Below are 21,745 nucleotides of genomic sequence, written 5' to 3' on the forward strand. Positions count from 1 at the left end.
GAAACATTAGGATATATAGTACTGATATCATTATATAATGATATTAGAAATAAATATAAAATTTCACGGATCCATTACTTTGAAATAGACAAGCTATAAAAGATTAATTACAACAAATACTTAGTCTTGAAATCGTCTTTTGTTCTTTGTTAATTTCATGTACTATTAAAATAAAAATCAGAATTTTAGTGTCTGAACTAATACTTTCCTAAAATTTATTACAAATAAGTAAATATTCAAATTCAAAAAATTCAAAGTAAGCTTTCTTTTTTCTTACAAACAATAATAAAAAATTCTTATATTTGAAGTTGCATCTTAATAAAAATAATTCTATCAATAAAAAGTTCTTGAAACATCACCGATTCGAATTGATAGTTCTCTTCCTCGTAAATGTAACGGATCAATGAAAATTATATTAAATAATTTCATATCAGCATCAGTATATTATATTAAAAATAAATGTAAAACTTCATAACTTCGTTGCCTCAAAATGAATGGCATATAAAGGGTTATGGTAAATATTTAATCTTGAACAATATTTTTATTATATATTAACATTGTTTACATGTAATTATAAAAACTGGAACAAAAAAAGTCAATGCCTGTAAAAATTAGATCTCAATTAAATTTCGACCCTTGTTTAGTTTAGAATTCCCATTAATATATAGGATTTGTCATAGGTCCGTTGTACTCGTGTGATTGTTTAATCGATTTAGAAATAAAAATGCAAGTAGGCAGGGATACTTATTATAATTTACACGGGTAGGTAGGAATACTATCAGAGGATAAGGGAATTATAATTCAAAAATTGAAAAGATATAGTTAACATAAAAATAGATACAACAAGAAATGTAGGAAATAATATTTTCATAAAGGGATTTTATAGGAGAATAAAAGGGATATAGCAGGAATATTTTTATAAAATATGCAAACAAAATATTATATTTTATTGTTGCATTCTAAACAATATATTGAAACATAATTTAATTTATAAAATATTATCTTTAAATAAGCAAACAAAGCTATATTCGGTTAAAGCGAATCTTTACATCTAATAATATTTTTATATAAATTTTACAATTTCTAATTCAAGCAAACATTACACTGATTACTTGTCGGTCTTGAAACAAAGTCCTAAAATTAAAGTACACAATAGTTGCTTTTCATTTGCACACAAGTGAAACTGAGTCTGAAGTGAGCTGAGTATTTCATACTCAGATTAATGATTCATTATTTGCTCAATTTGATAAAAAGTTATCACATGACAACACAGGTTTGAACCTCACTTTTAAAGTGAGTTTACGAGATTCACTCATTGTTCACTTAATTCATTTAAAGTACATGGTCTCGATCTTGTGTAGATTATAGGCAAAAACTTAATTAAATCTTACTTGTCAGAATGTAAAAGGAACGCGCATTCAACTGAGTTATGACGTCACAAGTGAGAATTATCTGAGAATCGGTGTAAATGGAAAGCAACTAATATCACTAATTAAACTGACAAGCAATTTAATAATACTATCTGTTATTTATTATTATTGTGTACATTATTTTAAGTTTCTAATACACACGTATAATATTAAATTCGGGTGGATGTTATTAAAACCTAATTCAAATATAATTAAGCATATTAAGCAAATATACGTTAAATTTGAAAATTAAACCACGCATGCTTTATTATTTCTATTTGAAATTTCATAGAAATCAAAGAAGCAGATATATTTCAATGTGTTTATCTTTGAATTACTATTTTAGAATTATTCACCATGAAAGCATTCTATCGAATATGACTACATATATTATACACAATATATATATATATATTTTGTGTGTGTGTGTGTGTGTGTGTGTGTGTGTGTGTGTGTGTGGTGTGTGTGCGTGTGCATGTGCGTGCGTGTGTGTGTGTGTGTGTGTGTAATTATTTTAATTATTTTGAATCACAGATGAGGTATTTACTAAAAATTTTTAGATGCTGAAAACGATACTGCAGGCCAAATTTCATCAGGTTTCAGAAATAATCGAGATTTAATGTGCAAAAAATGACTTGCAAGATAAAATTTTTTTGTAAAAAAGTTAATATTATCTTGAAATTTTGATCAGAAATGAATGTATTGTTTATCTCCTATAAAATGCATTTCTTTAAATTTTAATATTTTACTTTTTAATCATGTTATGAAGAATTTAAATACGTACAGGATTTTTCTAAGTAAGTTAGCAAATTTTTCGCTTATGATGATGAAGTTATACCTATATATGTACAATTTCTAGTTCGTAAATATCGATACGTATACACAGACTATACAAGTTCTGAAACATTTTTTTTTTTTACTTTTTTTGAGATATTCGAGGTGGGCAATTAAAAAATGAGACGGCCTGTACATGTGTGTTTACACGTACACAAATGTCTCGTTTTAATTGGTCTCCTCGAATATATTGAAAAAAATGCATTTTCAAAAAAATCAGACAAAAGTTGTATGACCTGTATGTATCGATAGTCACAAACTAGAAACTATAGGTACTCGTATATAAATAATAAATTATTTATTATTTATATTTACTTATATATGACTTTATCGTCATAGCCGGATTTGCTATTTTAGAAAATTCCTGTATTTAAATCTTTCATAACAAAGTAAAATATTGAAATAAAAAATGTGTTTTATAGAGAATGGACAAAACAGTCATAATTTTTTATTAGAATTTCAAGATTAACTTTTACTAACTTTAACTTTAAAAAATTCAAATATTGTAAAAAATCATTTTTTGCACATTAAAACTCATTATTTCAGAAATCTAACATGCTGATGAAATTTGGCTTACATTATTATTTTCAACATTCAGAAATCTGTAAGAGACACCTTATTTGGATCAAATTATTTTTTTTGCTGTAAATTAATATTATTCTCAGACGAGATTGATTCGATAAAACATCATTGTTTTTCATATCAGATAAACATTCAATCAACATGTTTGTACAGGCGGGAAATTGTATATAATCCTCATCATGAAAAGTTATTTTTTGTCAATTTGCATCTTATCATTTTACTATGATTAAAGCGTGTTAATTATTAAAATTAAATTAAATTAAGAGTATCCATGTGAAGCCAAAATTATTCGGACTTTCTTAGCGATTTTCGGAAACAATAAATAGTTCCGATAGTCAATAAACGACGTTCAGTTTGTGAATTGTAAAGTGGAGTCATGAAATTAATTTTTATATTTTAAAAGAATATTTTAATGATTTTAATGTTTTTAATGTTTTTAATTTTTTAATATTTTTTCATTACATATTCTTACATTAATATTAATGTTGTATTAGTATTATCTTAATTATCTTGATGATAAAAAAATCAATTGTAGATTTAACATGAATACGACGATTGCTTAGAAGCAATGCTTACACAAAATTTTGATTATTAAGTTAATATTCATAATTAGTTTGTCTATTTTTGGCAACTTTTTTACAAAGAAAATAATTCAGAACGAGTATATTTTAGTTTTTAATTTTTGGTTTCTTTTAAGAAACCATTTTTCTCTTTCCAGGTACCTGCTTAGGGATTCTGCCATTTCAGGATATGGATGTTATAATATTAATTATTAAGTAATATAAATTATTTTGATCTACGTATATCTATATGTTTTAAACTAAAATACATGCGTTGAAACTTTATTTGATAAAATGTTAGCTTTTATTGATTCAATAATTTTATAAAGAGAAAGCTTCATATATACTTATTCACTAAATATTTTTATTATTATATGAATATAATTTAATACATGCGAGTACTTAATAATTTCGAGACAAATCGAATAGGTACCTTGATATCAATGGAATACATTTCATATAGACTGTTTAAATTAATTTTAATATGTCAAAGTTAATGTTAGAAAAAGATAATTGATAAATTGTGTCCCTATTTAATTATAATGCCAATTATAACATTAATTTAATTGTAATTTTTTTAAAAATTCCATTGTTATCGGGTTCGATATGTCTCGAACAATTGGTACCCGATAATTATTATTGATAGGTACACGCATGTATGTGATAAGTTAGAATAAAAGCGCATGAATTTTATTATTAAATATACTCGTTCTTCTAACTATAATAAAAATAATAGAAATCGTTCTATCTATGTATTTTTTGAAAAAAAATTTTGTTTAATAATTGAAGATTTTTTTCGCGTAAATTTCTTGCAATAAATAATAGAAGTGCAATAAATAATGAATATTAAATAGATTATCACAAAGATATTCGAGATTCTATATTGTTTACAGAGATAAATAGTGATTGTCGTTCATTGACTATTGCGAAATCACTGCTTAGGAGGATCTGAGATTTGCTCTCTTCGTCGAAGTCCTTAATGTTTTACGGATCGTTTAACTTTTCTTCATGGATTAATTTTATCCAAGAGAACGAGGGCATTCAGTTCATTTTTTTTCTTGAAAATCTTGAGAATTCTTTTTTTGTTGATTACTATAATTAAACTAAATATTATTCGATGGAGGGTCTTGATTTGGCTAAATTGTTGGCTCAGTTATTTTCCATTGAATGCAACTCTAAAAATTGAACACTATTTTTGTCAGTTAACTTGTTACAAAAATTTTTCATAAGAAATATTAAAAAATTTTGCATAGAACTATTAAAATAAAAAATGTACTTGACGCTTTATATATATATATATATAAAGCGTCAAGTACATTTTGTTATTTTAATAGTTTCTATACAAAATTTTTAAATATTTTTTATGAAAAATTTATATATATATATACACATATGTATACTTCTATGTGTTTCATCTCATATTGATTATTTTCGTTATCCAAGGAAAATTCACTATATATATATAGGATTTAAATGCGATTTGGATCTCATTGTTGAACTGGTCGTTTGAATAGACTTGATCCGCAAATATAGGCGCTTGACAGGCTCGCGAGCCTTTAAATTACAGTAGAAGGAATGTTCTTCAATTCGATGGAATACTTGCATCTGGTGATTGATTTCTATCAAGCCATTCATTTAATAAATTAAATTACGCAAGCTGACAGCAAAATCAATCATAAGCTTTTGGTTAGTAATCAATTTCATATTGGCATGAAAATTAAAATATAGTCCGTCAGAATTTCGGTTGCATATACATTAAATAATAAAAATATAAGTAATTGGAGTCTGCATAAATAAATCTATATTGATATAAAATTAATTGCATAAGTAGTTATAAAATTAGTAAACAATATCTCTAACGTCAAAATGATGTTACCTTGTTTATTGGGATGTATTTTATTTATTTAAAAGATTTCAAAATATCAGGAAAATACGAAGATCATTGCTTATGTTCGTTCGCACACATGTTATCATGCTATCGACAAGCATTGATAAAAATGTTTTCGCACACTCGATAAAGTGAAGAACGATCGAGTCCGGCAAAATCCCAACGCGAAATGTTAACAGTGGTGTAAAACAGCGAAGCGAAATAACGTAGCATCGTTTAGATTACAAAATGTACATGCAACCTGTGCCATAAAGTGGCTGTTTCACTTTATTACACACGCCTACATCGTAATGTGACTTGTGCATTTCTCTCCCCATTCCCGGCGAGAAGTCTTTCATTCTCCTCACGACATCGGGATGCCTGTACGGCTTTGTTACCCCGTCGCAAGATTAACGAGGTCTCACGCAAGGGAGGTCTGTTTGTTCGCTGCACACGGAGCTGATGGCAGTGTAACGAGACGTGTTCACCGCCGTGCACATAAGATTGAGCCTTCTGAGGCTAGACGGGAAAGTAGTTGCATGGTAAACGCGGATGAGGCGTGTGTCAGGTCAGTCCGTGCAAGTTGCCGTAACTTAATGCTTCTTATTTAACGATGGACTTTAACGGTTCACGACGTTGCAAGCGCACGACAACTTAACTTTCGGATGTGCTTCTATGCACGCTATGAATATTTATTTCTCATTTCACAACTGTCTCTTAAATTTAAATCAAAATAGATTAATGTACATATAAAATGTAAAACACAATAACACCTTTAAGAAGATTTAGCTGAGTGGTATAGTATTTAATAAGTGACTCGAAAAATGATTACGTTACGTGGTACATTCAGTACGGAAATATTCAAATTGTCGCTGTTTGTTCCGTGTACGCTAAACTTCGCATTTTACAATACTGTGCTATCTTTTCCCACTGTGATATTTGCTCTCTCTTTACTTTAATAAAGAGTACTTCGCTGTATTGACCAATACTGATATTAATATCGCCACACTCTAGATCAATAAAAGCTGGGAACTTTATGTAACGTCAATTACGATATTGCGAAAGCAGATGTTTTTTATAGAAAAATCATATATAAATATTTTGTATATAACAATGTATTTTGCAATTTATTTCAGAAAAATATTTTGTGAAAACAAATATAGAATCATAAGTAAATTAAATTGAATTTAATTATAAATAAATTTACTTTCAAATTTTTTATTCATTTTTAAGCACATTAATATTGTTTCACTAATATATAAATAATTGAATAAAATTATTCAATAAATTTAATTTTCCAAAGAATTAAAGAAATACACGAATCTTAAACCTACTCTTTCTCTTATCCTCAATAACTTGAAATGTCAATATCTGAAAAATCAATAAAAATTACTTGATATTAATCGGAAATTCTCAAGAAATAAAATTTATTGATGATTTTAATTGACATTAATTACATTACAATTATAATTTCTCATCAGATTGATAAATCTATTACTTATATATCTTATCTCGTTAATATGAATCGCTTGAAACTCTCATATAGATAACTTTCATTTCACTTCGCGATAAATTTGCACGGAAAATCAGCGTCATAAACACAATTTTTCACATGTTTATACATTTCTTGTTTCTTACAAGTAGGATTTTAATAGAGAACAATAGCATGTTAACGTATCAAAAGAGAAAATTGTACGTCGCAGACTGCAATGCAAAACACAAACTGCGATATAAATCGCGGCGTTCTTGTCCCTCATCTGAATTTCGCCACGTGTGGGATTATTTGCGACTAGCGTACGAAGATCTATCTCTCGATCTAAAATTCGTCGCGTCTAGCTGCGCCTCCAGGGTCCAGGGTGATACAGTACCGCGTATGTGCCATACGTTGCATGGACTGGGGAGGAGAGATAGAGAAAAAAAGAGAGAGAAAGAAGAATCGTGTGGATGCTCATGTGACACTGCTGTCGCGTATCGAGAAAAATTACCATATCATGCAAATCTGGGCACGAGCCCAAAACACCTCCGGTTCGGCGCGACGGCTACGAGCATGGGCGGGTGGCACGTTCGGATAAAAGTTGATAGAGCGTAACGCATTTGTGCTGCCAACACGCAATTCCAGCCGACCGAAACAACAGTGACGAGACGGTCCCCTCTGCTTTGAGCTCTCGCAGTAGATCGTTCGAAAAAACGCATGCCCGACGGGATACGAGGGAACGATGGGTCTAATGGAGACCGCTCCGCGCGTTGCATCAACGATTTTTGCGCCAATATTGATACGTTCGCTAAACGCACAGTATAACCTGTAAAAGCGGACTCACGCTCGGATGGGTCACATAATATCGCTGTAAACAATACGCAACTTATTCTAAAAGTGCGCGTTATTTCCGATTCTGCATTCGTGAATATTTCACATAATATTGTCATCTTTAATCTTAAAAACCAATAATTAGAATTAGATCTACTATAAATGTTACAAAGATCGACTGTTATAAAAATAAGCACAATGCTGAAATAAGCAAAATACTTTCTTTAGAAATTACATTACCCACTTGATTTTCATGAATAAATAATAATCTAAAAATCAAAATTTTTATAGAACGAAATTTATTTTTCATTATTCTATAATTTTAAGCAGTTATACTATTCAAGAAAATTTTATAAAATTAGATTATAAAAAAGAAACAATTTTAATTATATTTTTTTCATGCAGAAAATTTTATCTTTTTATATTTTATTATTAATCAAGCAGCATATTTTATACAGACATTTTCTACAAAACTAGTATTTTCTAATCTGATTGAATACTTGATTGACTGATGTACGTCACACGCGGAAATAAAACGGAAAAAGTACTTTAATGCACATTTCTCGATTCTGAAGATATACAAGATACAGGAGAGATACACGATATATGGCGAGAAATAAAAATGTGTTCGCATGCGTGTCGATTTATATAACGTGCATCCTGCAGTGTAAACATTATCTCTACGTGGTCTCACGTGTGCCATTTCGCGACACGTACATCGATAGCATTTTCCTCGGTGCCATTATTGTTGGATCTTCGCTTCATCTCGAAGTGGCTCGTCCATTATTGAAAGAACAATAGCCCGTGGCTACAAGAGAAGTCGAGAAAACGTAGACGCATCGTGGACGAGCCACTCCCAAGTTTGGAGCACCCTTGGTGATCGTTTCGTTCCTTAACTGCTCGTTACTTGTATCTTTGGCAAACGTACATACGTAAGATGTATATCGATCCTATAATACTTTACTACTCTTCAAGAAATAAACATCATCGGCAATTATAAATATATATAATGACAATAAATAATTAATAAATTTCCAACGGATATAACTAAGAGTATAAAAAAATTTGTAAAAATTTGTCTGAAATTTTGTTAAAATTGATGTTAACCTCTCTTTTTGACTCTTATAGTCAGCTGATTTGATTCATACTTCACCTTAGCGGATCTAAATCGTGTAGAACACAAAGTCGTAATTAAATCATAATGAAATCACAGGACGTCATTACTAATTGTCACAAATATGTGAACTTAAGTTAATAAACTAAGTGACAAATAAGATTGTATAAAGATGTTCTTATATAATATTATTATGACTTCTGTATTTTATTTGAGAAGATTCTTGGATATCTATTACCAAAAGTAGAATTAGAAAAAAAATCGTTTCTGAAAAATCTTACAGACGTATGTACAAACGAACGGATGAACGAATCAACTGTGAAATTATAAAATAATTGTTATGCTGCACTACTTAATAAAAAAAAGAGTATATATAAATCTATCGATGAACAAAAAAAATAACATGAGATAATTCGTCTTGTTAGAGTATAATTTTTAAGAAATAATTTTGTCGTAAGTGAAAAGTCACTGTAGAATTATTAACCATTCATTAACATAAAAGGATTTATTTTTTATTTGTACACAAAAAATAACATTTAGAATATTTGTAACTCTCTGCCTTTTATAATTTACACGAATAATTTTACTTTTATCAACTTTTTTAAGTAAATACATATTACAGCAATTTAACGTATATCATAATATTAACCAATTATCGAATTAATTACACAGTTGTGCAATTCGCATTTACTTGGCACTTCCTCCTCATAGAGATGCTCAATACCGTGACAGTTAATATCGGTATCGATCCCTCTATACAACCGGGTCCGTAATCGGCTATTATCAACGTTAGTACTTCGTCTGTGCTTCTAGTTTCTGGTAAATTCAAGTGGATTTACAGAACGGTGGATTGCACCGACGTGTTTTTCACGAAAATAAAATCCAGTTTAAACCACAAGTCGTTGTCGTGAGTGGCCACAGCCGGGAGGTACTTGTCGTTTAGAAAGTGGAGATCAAGTAACGATGCAGTCCACCTCGTTGACGGAAATTACACCGGTCAGTACACGTCGGTCCAATTACGGCGACTGGGGTGCGGTAATTGGGGGGAGGGATGTGGATTGGAGGCTGAGTCGTAATCGGATTACACTTTGAGAGTACCGTAATCCAAAGTCCTCTCCCGCCCCCACCTCTCTCTCTCTCTCTCTCTTTCTCTCTATTCACCCCTTCGTCTCTATGCATCCCCCCCCTCTCTCTCTCTCTCGCTCGCGCAAACAATTAAATTTCGCAGTATTGGCTATATCTCTGGCAACTCTCCAGGATACACGAACCACCTCCTTTACGCGGTCATTTGACTTTTATGATGCAGCATTCGCAAAGCAGAATCGTAGGGTTGAATTCAACGAGGTAGGATAAGCAAACCAATATTTTGCGCGACTGTATGCAGGTTACAGAAAGTCCCGGGATTACAAAGCACTGACCTAGCAATCCTTCGCTTCTACCCTGTTTCTGGTGCATCGGAGTATCCAGATTACCGAGTAACAGCGAACATCTTTGAGAATAAAAGCTACGAGTAAAACTAAAAGAAGCAGAGAGAAAAAAGTAGGGAGAAAAAGAGGAAGAGGAATTAGGTTAAACGGTAAAGGATCTGAAATAACAATTGTAAAAACAATTGGATATTGTAATATTACGGTATCAAATAAAGATTGAAATTAACTGTCTTTGTAAGCTTCCAATTAAATTATAAAAATCCAGTAAATTAGAACGATATTACTTCTTATCATTTTTAAAAGGGTTACAAGTCTGCCATTAAAATACGCGATAAAAAAGAATTTAACTATTTTTATGACGTATCTGTTATATGAAACATACATAATAAAGTATATTTTAAATAAATTTATTATGTGTGTATTTGTAGTTGTACAAATAATATAATGTTTTACGATTGATTGTATTACGAGAGAATGTGGTACTTCGAATAAATAAAGAAGTAAATGCAATCTGAATTACAAATACTCCGGAAAGAAAATTTGTTCGAGCGAGATACTTCGTCGAATACAAAAGGACAAACACGACGAATGCGGAATAAAATCTAAGCGTCCCACTCTCACAAGAAATTTTGTTGCGTCCTTCGGAATCGAAAAGGGCTGGTATCGCTTCGCTACGACACGCTAGTAAAGTGTTGTTGTCGAAAGAACTAGTGCGAACCTCGGGCGTACATTTCCGCATCAAAATCGGGACAGTGCTGTATCGGAAGATTGAGAGCATCGCGAAGAGAAAGAACCGTGTTATGTGCATAGGTACGAACATCTGGTACGACTCGCGAGTTAATAACGGTCGAATAAATTCCCGGCGATATTTTCAATCCCGCACCAGGAACCCGAACGGAATTCTCGCAACACGAAAAGTCACATAAATGCAACAGAATCGCTCAACGTTACATACAATGGCGGGAGGATTTACATAAGAACAGGAGCTTAAAGCATGGCATAAAACGATCCCGATCTCGATCTACGAGACACAACGCTGTAACAACTGTTTATTATTGTCTTTATGCCACTGGCAGGAAAAAAAACATGGGTATTTCTAAAAATGGATTCCTCTCTTGACATTCAGTAAAAAATTGTTACTTTAAGTAGATACTCATCAAAAATATAACTATTTTCATATATCGTTATAGTTTCAAAAATCAGTATTCAAAAACAGTTTTGGACATATTAACGATACTTCTAAAAGTTATTATAATATTATCATAATTTTCTCGGTTTATTGTGGGTCGCTTTTGTACTTAACATAATACTTGATTATCTGTTTTAATCGACTTAGATGCTGTACTTTAATTTTAACTGTCTGTGAATGACTTAAATCTTGATGGATTACTGAATTAATATCGAGATAATATTTTTCGCAATAAATTTATTTAAAGATTTTCAGTACATTAAGATCTCTTTTAAAATGATGCTAATTGAGCATCAAATTATTAAATTGCTTGTCAATGATATTACTATAATAGTTCATTTGCATTCTAATTGTAAATCCGAAAAATCAATTCAGCGCGCAATTAAAAAAACTGCAAATGTAGTATAAATTCTCACATGGAATTATTTAAAGCACTCAAAATCCAGTATAGGCATTATTTTTTACTTACTGTAAACTAATATCTCTGCATTTACATTGCTGAAGAGGACTCCAAAGCGAGTCGAAACGTACAATTAATTTGGAATAACGACATCATCTTTCTCTTAAAATAATAAAAATTTTGACATCACAACTTGTACTTCCATTAGCTTTGAATTGTTTTACTTGTTTTAATTCTATTATATACGCATTTTATTATACTGCTCATGTTGTGCGATCAAAACGCTATTGCTCTTAAGCTTATATTTTTATGTAAGTGATTCTTGTTATATTAAGAAAGTCTTCAATCTACAAGTCTGCTGGCTCAAAGCTACTTCTAGTAACCCGATTCATGCAGATTGCCCGAATTGAATATCGAGATTAAATCCGGCTCCGTATAACGGAAGTTCCCAGGCGGTAACTTGGCTCAGAGATCTCGGCTTCCCTTCGCGAGATAGTCTCTCGCTCACGGATCGAATCCCGACGATCTTATCCGACGTAACTACGCACACTTCTCGAAACGCCTTCGTAATGAGCGTTAAATCCGATTTACTAGCTCGGGTAAACTGATAATAAACTAATGGAAACGAAATAAATCTTGCGCTCAGGTCGACGACCGTGAACCTAATTTGCGCGGTTCTTCTATCGCACGACGCGGCTTTGATCAAAACAACTACGATTCATGCAAATCCACTGCCTCAAAGTCTGATTGCGATTTTAATTGTCATTTCCTGTTGGCGCGAGTCTCTCATTTTAAGATCAATCTCGCGTCCCGCGTGGTTTAATATATTCAAAATAAAAACTGATTTAACTCTTCACTTTTACTAAAAAGAACATTTTTGATTATTATTATGTTACATGTAAAAATGTAATAATTTATTTAAATACTTTCATTGCTCTGTCTCTTATTCTTATTTAAATATTTTATTCAAAATCAAAAAATAAAAATAAGTAAATTCGCTCGAAGATATTTACCGATCAGAAGCATTTTGAATAACTATAGCAGAATCATTTTATTCTGCTGTAGAAAGATGTACCTACTGTTGATGCCGGTTCAATGATCTCGGAAAGCTGATGTTATAATGTAAAAAGCAACGCTTTCCTTTTATATATATATACATATATATATATATATTATATATATATACACATACATACATCCAATGTCGCTCGACCCACTTCACTTCGCATAACAGGCGATGCAAATTTTTGTCGCGCCGCGCGATCGCGAATGTTATTGCCTCGCGGTCTACTTCCGAAGCAAATACCGCGATATTCTTTACGGACGGGAACGAGTGCGGAAACTTTACAAACAAGATATAAGCGCTGATTATAGATATCACAACAGTACCACAGGATTTCACGGTCCTTCATCGCGATTTAGTCGTCCATCAATTTTTTACAGCTGAACAGATATGCAAACAGCTCAAACAATGTTTTCCGTTATTATTGCATCTTCCTTCTTGCTATCACATAATGGATTGTGTAGATGAGAAACAGGTGATCTCTCGTCCTATCAAATTAAATATTATTTCATTTATCTAACTGCATTTTTAATTGAATTAAACACAATCTTAATTAATACGAGAATCAAATAAAATTCTTGATACTCTTTACTTAAGAGAATCAAAGTCATAAATATACACAAAAAATCATAATTTCTAGATTTCTACTATTACTTAATTTTGCAATTAAATAATCAGATAAAGCTTATTTATTAATTTATAGCTATATTTCAAAATAAGATAATTCTACAAATAACGACAAAAAATTCAGAAGTTAGGTAAGATAGTAGGATAAAAAGGAAGAATATGCTTTATATGCAGTTTATAATTTTTTTACGAGCAAGTCTATGTTATTCAAACTATGTCCGAGTATTTCGCGAGGCAGGATTATTTACTTTGATCCGAAGTCGCGAAAGAGGGTGGATTCTCATCCTATCTCCCTGACCCACCTCATCATACTTCCTGACATGGCGAAGTTGCGAGACGTAGTTTGAAGTTGAAAGAGGAAGACGGATTTTAGCGGATTAGAAACTCAACTTGCTCTTTTTCGTAATGACGTAGAGTTCTTCTTCGATGGAAACGCGATCGCGTGAGTTGGCGAACATGCGGGACGCGTCATCGAGTTAGGTGAAAGAGGAAGAGACTAGAGAGAAAGAGAAAGAGAGAGGGGGGGAGGGAGGGAGGATAGAGGGTTGGAGATGCATACGTAGCGGATGCATGCGAATTCCGCGAGGCACTCGGATCAGAGATACGTCTCAAGCACATGCGTGATTCGCCAAAACTTTCAAATTTGGAAATTTATCAACGGATAAATGGTGATGGTATAAGCTGCGACGTATCTTACAAAGAGGAACGCGTTTCCTAGCCTGGCGTTATATCTTAAAACTATCTTGGCAACTATGACTTTAAAGATTTTTAAAGATTTTTAGGAGCGCCCAGTGCAATTCCGCACAGGATTCCCAAAAGTCTTGGGGGTGCAAGTGACGTCTTCATCTATAGACAGCCCGTGTAAAACATATCAAGAGTCAATCATTATTATCAATTGCTCCGAATGAGAATAGAGTAATATCAGGGTTGCCACAGATCTGGAAAATCGGGAAAAGCCAGAGGAAAATGTAAAAAAGTTTGGAATTTCAAAATTTGCTCATAATTCCCTGAAACTGCTCCTATTCCAAATAATAATTATGATTTTTTAAAAATATATCTGACGTTTATAGTCTAATGTAGTTTAAAATTTGTGCACTTTAAACGATTTTAATAAAATAATAATATTAAAATAATATTAAAATTTATATTTTATTCAGTATTTTTATTTGATCTCTCTTTTTCGTCATAACTGCATTCTTTTTTCCAAAACTAATTTATTTTTTGTTGCTTGAATTTGCACCCATAATTATACCATGCTACTAAGTTTTTTTGCGTTGTTTTTAATAATATAGACTAGCTTTTCTACAATTCGTGAGTCTAAATCTTAAAATTTACATATTTTATATTACTCATGGAAAATTTTCTATTTTTATCTGGAAAACCTGGAAAAGTCAGGGAATTTTATAATTCATTTTCTGTGGCAACCCTGAATATGTATTCGTAAGACTTTTTAGAAAGTAAAACTAGATTAAGTATTAAAGAAAGAAATTTTTGCAAAGATACATTAAAAGTTGTATGTTGTTTTATTATAAAAGAAACCACGTCTTTATGTCAAATAGGTAAAAAATAGATTTAAAAAATTCAAGATTAATTCTAAAAAAATATAACATTTCATATCATGAGAATAATTGATTGCACAATAAAATGGAAACTTTGAAGAACTAAACTATTGTTTACTATAACTTCATTGTTAATTATTATACGGAATATCTTGATTATTCGTATATCTCGACCGTGAAACTTCGTAAGCTTCATAATATATTCCTTACAGAGTTTACTAACTAAAGAATAACACTTCGTCTTTGACTAATACTTTAAAGATAAGCAGGGAAGTAGTCGAAAGTTTAATATGTGTGCGATATAGATATAAGTAATAATCCTGTTTCCGCATGGCTATTAAAACTTCGAATTTTTATTGATGCCCTTGCGATAGGTATTGAGATCGATAAAACTACTAAATGAGAACCAAGGATGTAATAAATCTATAGACTCGCACTCAGGGGAACAAAGTTAGAAATGAAGACAATTTGCGCAATAAATTATTCATTCACGCCTATTGTCAGGAGAGCCAATCCGGCTGCGTTGACGGCTTTAATGCATAGTCCATCGCGATCAACGCAAATTCAACGACATTCAAAATCGTGTACGTTTCCGGTGGCCGTTTTGGAAGTACAAGCTTTCGAGTAGCGCGGCGATCTGCATAAATTATGCAACCATTAACTTCGTATGTGGTCGCTCATTCAGCCTCGTTTCGTCGTACCGAAAATTTGAGAACCGTAGCAAGTTCTAACTTTATTCATTTATACATTTGCGGTCGTCATCTGCATTTCGCGCTTCAAATTTCATTATCCTGCTTACGGATATTGCATTTGGCGGAACTGCGAGTTCTGATACACGCGAGAAGCAAGTCACGAAGCTCAAAAAATTTATATTCTCTAATTACCTTAAATAATACGATAAATTCAACTTGTCTAGGGAATTATAGGAAGAAATATGTAGGAAAAAACGTTGCGCGTTAAAACTTTTTTAAAGAAATGATATATTTGTCCGCGAATGTTCGATATACGGTGAAATAGTATCGACTATCGACGGCATTTAGTAGAGAGGCTCTATAAATAACTCGCAATGCCAAGCCATAATTTTCTACTGCGAGGCGAACCATAGCCGTTAATATCGACCGATAAAGCTCCCAATATGTATGCAATCAAGAAGAAGTCGATCGTTTCCAAACTATCGAAGAAGAATGTGACGGGGTGTGACAAGAAAATTGCTTTTAAACCACAGTCGCATCCGCAGCTACCTGTTGGAACTAACTGCACTTTTCTCACCCTTGTCCCTCGGCTTCTTCGTTCATTTCTTACGGGATGTACTTGGATAAGATCGATTCCACATACCTCATGAACGAACTCCTTCCGATTATTGTCTATGTTTTCTCATTGAGTTTCCATAACTCTTTCCGTTAAAAAGGATTTATTACTCTACTTTGAAATAAAAAGTTCGATTTAAGAGGAAACCAATACAAAGAAATTAAAAATACTGAAACTATATATATTACAAATATACGATAATGGATCTAAAAGACGATTTGTCAAGGACATATTTTCCTTACTAAAATAAATTGAAAGGTTTCATTAACTTTTTAATGTTTAAAGTATTTAATTTATTACATTATAAGTAAAGAAATGCCACAGACGATCAAGGCTAGATCTTACAATTTAGATCTTTACAATAAGTGTTTAATAATATTTCTATATATTATATATAGAATACTTAATTAAATTTTTTATTTTTAAATACTTCAAACTGAGCGTCGTATACGGCCGGTCTTTAAAAATGCAATTCTAAATCAAAACTGGAAATAGTAGTATTATAATATCATAAATTAAATTGATTGTCAATTTTAATAATAATGCTAAGAAACATCTTAAAACGTCGAAATTTTATAATTTAATTTAATTTTCTAGATAATTTTATTATAGTTTTAATCGTTTTACATTCATCGATAAACCAATTCATAAACGTCAATATAATACAAAATTATAATCCCATAATAGTATCGCAAGTGGATCTATTAAATCAAGCGTATAAAAGATTTTTAGCTTAATATTCATCGATTACACGAGTACATTACTCATTGAATACGGAACTAGGACAATAGTGATTTATCGAAGTTCGGAACTAATAATTTTTCGACATTCCCGACAAAGTACATTCAGACAAGAAAACGTATTTTTCCTTCTTTCACATAAAAGATTAAAAAGTTCGAGAACAAATCGTTTTTCGAAGTCGATTAATATTTAATTATGCAATGTAAAGTTTCAATCTGCATCTATATAATGCATCTTCGTAACGCAACGAGCATGAGGAGGGACATGAATTTCTTGGCCATAGTGGGATCACATGTAGATGCAGCAAATTTACGTTCGACGTAGCATTGCGGCCTCATTTGCTTCTAATGTGGCACGATATCAGAGAAATGAAGCGCTTGCAGGTCGTCCGAACTAACCACAGGATTGAAACGCGCATCCGTCCTCGATATTCCATGAAACCCTTCCCTTTTCCATGTATCATTATACCAAGTTTCATGTAACACAAGTTAACACGTCTTCCCATTACATTCTGCTTGATTCCCAGTTATTACTAAAGAAATACGGATCTTTCATCGACATAGTTTCCTTCTTGATATTACATCAGTTAAAGGGGAAACATGAAAAAAAAAAGAAAAAGAGATGTGAAAAAATGAAAGAGAGGATAAAATATAGACTAAAGAACGATGCCGCGAGAAGTCACGAATTCAATGAGACGACACGCCTTTCCTTGATCCTGTGCGAAAAGTCGTCGAGTTCAGCGCGGTTAAGAGCGTCGTACCTTCCAATAAGCACTCCGACACTCTCTCTTGCTCCTTTTCAAGAGTTCTCCGGAAGCTGGATATTACGATCTCCGTGCGATCGCGTTAAGAGCTCCGACTTCTGCTCGCGTTGCCGCCTTGAAAAATCGACATTGCTGAACCCAGCATGAGCTCCATTGTTATTGGTATATTCGACATACGTAATACAATCTATACATGGAGAGGAAAGATTCTTTGTTCTTATGAACGGTCCGACAAGCAATCGTTTTGTCGCATCATGTATGAAGAGGAAAGATCGGAGAAAAGAATTTCGCAAACCGTATTTGCAAATCTCCATCAATAAGTTCCAATCCGACGATTTGTGTTATTCCTCAAGAGTTGTTTCCATTTTATATCGAATTTGACAAGCTTTCGTTTCTTTCAAGTGAAACTTTTTTTTAAGTTAGAATTTTAAAAATAATAAATTGAAAGAACAAATTATTTTATCACTCATTTTCTTAAACAGAATCGTGAAACGATCACGGATTTAAGAATACTTGAATTAATGGAAAAATAAAGAATGAAAATGAAGCAGAGTGAAATTTTGAAAAATGTTTGAAGATTAGAAGATGGACAGAATTGATGGAAAAAATTTAAGAGATACTTATGATTCGATAAAGCTGACAATGAATCTCATAAAATAGATGAAGGGGAAAAATTTAAATGCTGAAATTAAAATATCTTCTTTTATTTATCATTGTGGATCAATTCGACATTCTTTTTAGTGCAAAGTGCTTCTTCACAATTAATGTGACTGTTTTGAAAAGTTTCAAAATTAATTGTTGCTTTTTCGAGTCGTATATCATTTCAGGGGATTACGTGCACTTCGCATAAACTTCGCGTCACAAATCCGACATGGCACGCTACGCTAAGCAACAGAAACAAACGCCGTCGTATAAAGCGAGTACAAAAGGCATGAATAAATCACCGGGGCCGGGTTGGAAGTTTGCGGGTCGAAAGGAAACTTTTCATAGGGCGGTCGTCGATTCTAACGTGGAGGTAACTCACCGGGACAAATTCAAGGTACGCCGCGCTGGCGTACACAATTTTTACACAAACACGACCGTAATTCCTATCCGACCGCGCGCGCTTGTTCTGGTAAATATATAGTGGCATTCGTGGAGGTGACTTCGTTCGCGAGTTTTCTTCCGATTCTACTTGCGCTGAAGGTAATTGGAAAACGTTTCATCACACGAGAAATTGGCAGCCGCACGAAAATTGTGGGAACCTGAATCCATCGAATTCCCCCATAAGGTCATCTAATGATACGTGCTTAGACATGAAATACATTGGCAGCGTATCCAGTTAACTTATAATTTTCTTTAGTACAGTAATTGCTGATTCTTGACTCCGAGTTTGATAAATACCAAATTACATGAAGACAACGTTTGCAATAATTTGACTCCACGTTGCAACAAAAGAAACCACTGATACAAGTTATATGTTGGGACCTGATTTTTCATTTTCTAGTTAACTTATGGTTATACTTAACATTCTTTAATGATACCTAATGTAAAAATTATACTTTTCTAACTATGATTAATTACTAAACCGATGATTTTATAATAATAACTTTAAGGCTCTGTTTTTCATTTTCCTATTAACTTATTAGACTTAATCTGATAATAATGTAAAAAAATTTGTATTTTTTAAATTATAATTAAATTATTATTCACTAAACGGATGATTTTGTAGTGAGTAATTTTTAAAGTTGCCACACTATAAAATCATCAATTTAGTAATTAACTATAATTAGAAAAATACAATTTTTACCAGGCATGTCCCACGCCCAAACCCTTTGCTTTGTTATCTCCCTTGGAGCTCATAGATTAGAATCCATTCTATTATGCTATTCGTGACTTACGCATTTCTTTGAAATATTACTTGGTTAAATAACGATTTATATCTTTTCTTTTTAAAAAAAAAAATAGAAAACCCAATTTTAAATCTTAAGGTTAATTATATGAAGAAAAATCTTGATTGATGTTTTGATCAAGGAAAGAAAACTTCGTCACAAACGACTAATATAATTTTCTGAACAAATTGACCAAATCAAATCTTGACCTAGCCATATCCAACGTTATTTTACAAATGAAACAATAAGCGGATAGAAGAAAAGTTTTGAATACGAGACGGTTTTGCGTAACAGTTTTGCATGGGTCGGGTTTCGAGCGAGGAGAACTGCCATTTTTCACACGTAAACTGTAGGTACTACGAGTGAGAGAAATGTAGATACTTTGTAGATGGTATAGTTTTTGTCCGAAAAAAATGGTATTTCTTCGCGGCAAGCTGACCTGAAAAAATTGTATTTAAAAGTTTTCGAAAAATGAAAAATGTTTTGAAACTGCCTTCCTCTTTTCTATCCATATTTCGCTCCGGATCGGGGACAGCGTCTCTCCTTTCAGTACTTTTCAGAGGACCTTATTTGAGTACTTTTCCACGGGCGCGGCTTTTTCCTGGCAAAGTTTACGCGGCGAATTACGCAAACGGAAGCTGCCAGAATCGAGCATACGAGTTGGTTAATTCATGCAGGGATATTCAGTCGCGTTGTAGGCGGATTGCTGAGGGCTTAGATCTTTTCCGAAAATGAATGCGGGCCCTTCGGTTCATTATAAATCATACGCTCGGTTGCTCATCACGGCGGTAGAACCACTTTGGTAAGGATTTCTCTATGATGTGCGCTGCAGAAAGCCTTTCGAGTTACGCTCAGGAAACTAGGCCTTTCGCTCGTCTGCATTTTCTACGGCAGAAACCGCTGTTGCCATTGTCGCTGCGCTTGCTATTCCGACCGCGAGCTGGAAAGGACACTCGAAGCTCGGTACTCCCACTAAACGAATCTTTAGGCATAATTACCGCTAGACGAAAAATTCTAGGCGAATGCCGGGCACGTTGTCTGGTCCGACTGACGGATGGTAAACGTGATTTTCATTCCGGAACACGACGGCGCTGACGAAATGCGCCTTTTTTCGCGCCGTAAGGGAACTTTTCATGCATGAAGCGTGCCGGATCATTAATTTGTCATACGCAATCACGACTGACGTCTGTAAAAAATAAACTATCCAGTCGCTGTATCCATCAGAATATGCAAGAACACGGAAACGAAAATTATAAACGAGAAAACTTGTATGTCACGAATAATCCATTAACATATGTGAAATATTCTCTGTCACTGTCAAAGTAAGAGATATCAAGTAAGAGATTTTTGCTACATGGAAAGAACGGTTTTACTGAAATATCTAAAGATTTGACTAAACAGAAATATGAAAATGATTTTTTTTTTACTTTTTTTCAAGAAGTGAAATATTTTTAAGGGTGGTTGTATTTTCACTCTTTTGGAGTGAGATTTCACTGCAAGAAATTTTAGAGTGTAGCTTTTCTAGTAGTAGAGTGTAGATATTTCGACAAAACAATTCCTTTCGTATAATCATAATACTTATCTTTTTTTTTAGTAATCATTAAATTAAACATTATTTTCAACTCTTAAACTTTTTGTCCTAAAATAAATAACTTTGTCTTAAATATATCTGTTCGATAAACGCGTCTACTCTGTCGTAACGCAATTGTGAGAAGCGATCGCTGTCAATAGCAAATAGTTCTTATGGACAATATATATTGTACGCGCGTATACATGTGAGTAAAAGTACCGTAGAAGCTCATCCTTTTCCAGAAAGAAAGAGAATGGATCAATTCTACTCTGTTTGTTTTTCAACATGATGGGAATTTATGGCGAGGAGTACGCCCGACGCCAACCCTCTCGCGTAGCAGATGGTTACAACACGACACTGAGATAAGACCAAGACAAATTTTCCGTGGTGGTGGCAAGAAGAAAAAAAAAGGGAAGGACGGAGAGACGAGGTGAAACGACACGAAAATTCGTCACGGAAAAGATCGATGTGGCGTAAACGCCATCGCGCAACGTTGCTCTCGTTAGGAATCCACTTTCTTCATCCTCAGCGAAGAAAGTTTCGATTTTATCCGCTT

General features: G+C 32.8%; 1 protein-coding gene across 2 annotated transcripts in view; it reads left to right on the forward strand.

The window, feature by feature from the left end:
* The first annotated feature begins 5,616 nt into the window (after nt 1-5,616).
* LOC105152735 (uncharacterized) overlaps nt 5,617-21,745 on the forward strand; it is a 111,654-nt gene continuing 95,525 nt past the window's right edge. Inside the window, exon 1 of one of the 2 annotated variants that reach the window (XM_087414820.1) lies at nt 5,617-5,820. The gene's annotated coding sequence lies outside the window, so the exon portion shown is untranslated. The remainder of the gene's footprint in view (nt 5,821-21,745) is intronic. The other variant, XM_087414819.1, reaches the window with a different exon arrangement.

This window comes from Acromyrmex echinatior, chromosome 16 (genome assembly GCF_024713525.1).
Source record: "Acromyrmex echinatior isolate Ae372 chromosome 16, ASM2471352v2, whole genome shotgun sequence".
NCBI lineage: Eukaryota > Metazoa > Arthropoda > Insecta > Hymenoptera > Formicidae > Acromyrmex > Acromyrmex echinatior.